This window comes from Monodon monoceros, unplaced genomic scaffold (genome assembly GCF_005190385.1).
Source record: "Monodon monoceros isolate NGI ecotype Baffin Bay Population unplaced genomic scaffold, NGI_Narwhal_1 Super_Scaffold_16, whole genome shotgun sequence".
NCBI lineage: Eukaryota > Metazoa > Chordata > Mammalia > Artiodactyla > Monodontidae > Monodon > Monodon monoceros.
In genome coordinates this window covers 52529618-52534639 of record NW_021703772.1, presented here as the reverse complement: position 1 = coordinate 52534639, position 5022 = coordinate 52529618, and the positions used below count along the sequence as shown (strand labels likewise).

The 5022-nt window shown below is 36.7% G+C and overlaps 1 non-coding gene across 1 annotated transcript; it reads right to left on the bottom strand.

Moving 5' to 3' along the window:
• Window positions 1-3565: 3565 nt before the first annotated feature.
• LOC114897393 lies at window positions 3566-3673 on the bottom strand. Its single transcript, XR_003794113.1, has one exon. It is a non-coding gene; the product is annotated as a U6 spliceosomal RNA (small nuclear RNA).
• Window positions 3674-5022: the final 1349 nt, after the last annotated feature.

Here is a 5022-nt window from a genome sequence, read left to right as displayed (position 1 = left end):
ATTGTCCTTGATTTGAAAACATGAACAGATTTTCCTCTTGATTTATAAATTCCACAGGTTGTATTTGGGAAAGTGGCTGTCAGACATTAAATTTGAAACATTAGATTGTCATTTTTTATCATTGCTTTTCTAGCTGTAGACACGTTAATTAGTGTGGTGACAGGTTGCAGGTTGACAGGCTGCCAAAAATGGTCCACACTGTTTTGGTGGAAGAAGAATAATGAGAGACAGGAGGTGTTAGGTGTATGAGAACCAAGTGTTCTTCATGATTTGTTGGTCCTGAATTTCTCCACATATTCCTTTTGGGTAGAAGAGATTCAAATTTGCACAAAAGACCAGAATGAGATCTTTTTTTTTTTTAAAGGATCTGACCATGTCACCTGAGAAGTGGTTCATTCATTCTGACATTTCACTTTTTTGTGCCTACTCTTGCCCCTCTGAAGGTTTTCTCTGTCTTGCTCTTTTGCTTTGCACTTCTTCAAATCCTCTCTGATTACTCAGTTACTATCTAGTATGTCATTATTCCAGTTTACACTGATTATTTTCTTCTTTAAGCAGCTGTTCCACTTCTTGCTTATAGTATATAGTATTTAATTTGTAGTAGTATATTCTTAATTAGTTGAAGTGTTTTAAGGTCACCTTTTATAACCGAAAAACACTGCATTATACACGTTTCATATCTTCCACAGTATCTAATAAGGTCCTGTTGATTTCTAGACGTTTAGTTTAATAAGGTGAACCTTTAGAGATCAACAAGTAGTATCTCTTATTTGTAAAGTTACTTTTTTATTTCAAAACATTTCCACATAAAAGAACACTTCCACATATGTTTCATTTGATCCTTAAAGTAACCTTGTGATGTGTGAAGACCACATAATTTAATTTCCACATAAAAATACACAAAGAAACTAATAGCAATGGGACGAATAGACAAAAGTTCCAAAGTTTGTATGTGGTAGAGCCAAGGCTAAATGATAGACCTTCTGACACATAATATTCAGGGAGAAATATATTTGCCTCAACTTGTAGAGTGGCTTATTGAACTAATGTTAGAATGCTACCATTAAACTTGACTTTTGGACATTTAAAAAGACATTTCTTGACAATGAAAAATGGGTGAGAAAGTTTTATGTAGCTCTAAGAAGGAAATGCTTATAGAAGTTCTTGTTCAGTCCACCCAACTGGGAGAAACTTAAAAGCTAATTTGAACATACTCCCAATTTGTCATGTTATTATTTTTTCCCAAGAAATTAAGGAAGGAACTATATGTAATTGCCAGGTCAAAATAGCACCAGATGTGTGTGACCTAAAACAGCAAATTGTGGAAAGGGCTTTCCAAGTACTACACATAAGGACATATGTCTTATTAAATCCATATTACCCGAGAAGGATTAGACATACATGGCACACAGTAAAGCTATTTTAAGGAGGAGACAAATGGGAAACAGACGTCTGTTTTTTATAGAGATTAACTGGAAAGTGGCATTTGAAACAGAAATCTGTGTTAATTTTCATTGATTTTTTAAAAAATCATTTCAATATTTTGAGGTTATTTGAACTCCTAGTAGATTATAGAAGTTTTTATATATAAAATTCAACACAATTATTGTCTACAGTACTCACCAAAGAAAATGTGGACTAATTCTCCATCCCAAATGTTTTATTGACATTAAACCTTATTCTTTGAGCAAAGAGGATGCCTTTTGTCAGATTTTGCCCTATCTTTACACTGAAGAGTACAATAGCTTTAATCTACTTCCTGGCAATAAGTAGCAAAATTTCCTAATGTAGATTTTATGGTTTCCATTTCCCATATTACCACTCAAATGAAGGGAGTAATTAGCAATTAGGTTAGCAGCAAAGACAGAAGGGACAGCAGTGGGTCCTGGAGAAATCACAAACAATATTCTCAAATTTCTAAACATTTTAGTTAGAGTTATTTAATCATACAATATATAACTAGAAAAGTCACTGAAATGTCAGTGAGTTAAAACTTCTCATTTTTGGATGAGAAGACAGAGGTTAAGAATCTTCCTCAAAGACAATTCTTTGAACATTGTTTCTCAACGATGTCCCAATAATGTTTCTCAACCTCAGCTATACACTTAATACAGCATTTCATCCTCCCTGCCCAAAAAAAACTTTCCCTGAAAAATGAGCAGTTATCAAATTATGTTTGTAAACAGTATATACTTTGCCCTCCTTAGATATTCACAATTCTCATTGGAATTTTATTACAAACTCTCATGCATTTCTCTTGTTTGCAAGTTTACATTTATTTACATAATCACTTCTATAGATGTTGGTCTCCCTTCAGTGGGCTGAAAACTACATGAGGGCAAACATTGTTTCTATTTTTGTCCACCATCACATCCCCATGTAATTTATCCAGCATGAAATAATTGATAAATTAACACATACCAATCAGTTAATCTTATAGTTTTACATATGAAAGGCTGTGAGAAGTTGTACAATAAGGAAAAAAAATTGATTAACTTTGTTTAACTCAGAAGTTCCCAAAGCTATTTAGTCAAACACCCATTTGTTTTTTAATTTAGCATCTATCAGTGTCTTGCTTTTATCACAAATGAACTCAACTCTTTGAGTTACATGGAAAACTTAGGGAATCTACATTTATAATGCATTTTTAATGTTACTTTTTCTTCCTTTCCCTACTCTAATTCACATACACCCTCCTTATACAAAAGCAAATAAAGTTTAAATATAAAATAGAATCCCTTTTAAAACTGAGTCTGGGGAAGTCATTAACACCCCAATACTTGATTGTGTTGGTCTTAAAATTTTTGAATGCATTAGATGTAGTCACATAATTGGTAAATGCTAAATCTTATACTGTAAGATATTGGCCAATGTCATTTTGAGTTTTTACTGGAATGTTAAGTTTGTATACCAAAGTACATTCCCTTAGCCTGGGTTACCTAGAAAGCAGGCTTCAGTGCCTTAGTTAGAGAGTGCAAATCCAGAGGAAAGAAGTGAGAGATACAAGGGTGGTGAAACAGGGAGAAGAGAGAATGGATAAGAGGATATCTAAACAGACTGGCCAGACCACCTGATCCAGGAGACCTAGCCCCAAAGAGCCGTATCATCTGTATCTCAGGACCTTCCCTGTGGACTGGGGAGGGAGGCAGATAAATAAGTTTGTAGTAACTTCCATTTCCCCCTTCTGAGTTGTGCATGCTTGTTTCTTTGAGGGCTTCCCCATCCACAGCAGTAGGGAAGCCAGTAAAGAGAGAGAACATCGGGTACCCTGCCCAGTGCCGTCCTCAGATTGCGCCTGTGTGAGGTTGGCTGGAGCCCACTCAGAGCTGGGCCCTGCAGTGGTTCCAGGACAAGAGACAGTGGTGGCCAAGAGAATGGAGAGGTACAAAGAAGACAGATAATGGGGCAGTCAGAAGTTAAAATGTGAAATCTCTTATCTAGTCTTCCTGGATTTTTTGATGGCTCATCTTTACTGCAAAGCTGGACATTTTGATGGAGACACTTTAGTAGGGATATTGAAATGTCCTGTCAAGATGTAAAACCTTTGACAAAGCTTACAAAGTGATATAAGCAATAGCTATTCTTGATTCCCTTCATTATTCCTTGCGCAGGGGCTATGCTAATCTTCTCTGTATCATTCCAGTTTTAGGATATGTACTGCCGAAGCAAGCACCCCTTCATTATTCCTGACTCTGTACTATCTTATGGCTCAGGAATGGGGAGGAGTAGAGGGATACAGTGCAAGGAGGAGAGTCAGGGATGGTTTAGAAAAAGGAGGTAAAATCAGAGAAGGGGAAACTCATGGAGAAAGAGGAAGGTGTGATACTCAACGAGGAAATGAGGATGGGGATCAGGTGGGAGTCGGGCACACTATGACAGGGATCACTTGCCTCATCTTTTTAAGTATGAAGGCAGTGAAAATGTCATTGGTGTCAAAATGTGATCATTTCCTTTAATAGCCAAGGATACTGTGTCTAACCAGCTGTGTGTCCTTGGGATAAGTCTTTTTACCTTAATTGGTCGTCCCCTTACCTGGAAACTGAGGGATTTGGATCTCATCAGAGAATTTCTAAGGTCCTGTCCAACTGTAGAATAACAGTTATAGCTAAAATTAATTGAGGGTTTCTGTTCAAGTACAGATTCATTTAGTGATGTTTGTAGTTTAAACTCAGTTGGTAATGCTTACAGCCTAGGTAATGTTTGGAACACAGCCATGCTGTCCCTCTAACTATTCCTTGATCCTGGGCCAGAGGCATTAACAGTCCCCAGCAGTGGGGGAACGTAACTCAGCTGCAGGCTGAGAAGCTCGGCCCCAGGGACCAGCCCTGCTTGTTATCTGCGGACCTGTTTCCATTTGTGTTTTGCTCCAGAAGCTCATGGGAAAAGGCCTTTGGCTCCAGTCCTTAAAGCTTACTTTAACAAAGTTCTCCTTGGAACAAAGATTTTTACCTTTTTTGTACCCTCCTTATTGTTGTTTGGAAGAAGAAAATTCAGAACAGAAAATATGTGAGAACTAAGAAAAGAGTGGTCAGGTAGACCCTTCCTTAGCTGTTTAGTTTTGTCCTTCTCTCTTTGGAGAAATTTGACACAGATATGATGCTGTGGGTTTACTGTGTATGCGTTTCACACCCTCACTCTACATCCCATACACTGTGAAACTATATATAATCTTACAGGAGTCATTTTCATTAGAATGAGCTCTCCAAGTTAGAATTAGTTCATACTTACCTAAAACTTAAATCATGTGAGAAAAAAACTTAAGCAGAACCAAATAAAGTTATAGTGATATCAAAGCATAGACCAACGTAGCAATTGTTAAAACAAAAAGTTTGTAAGAAAACTGCAAGTAAGTAATGTGCCTATAAAATAGAGGTAATCAGATGAAATTGTCAGGATTAGTCACAAGTATTGTTCTGCATATTGTTACCTACTTAATATTTGAGAGATTCTGTCTTGGATTCCCCTAATGTGTTGCATGGTTAAAACTGTTGTGTACAAGAAGATGGTGATGTTCTTAAAGTA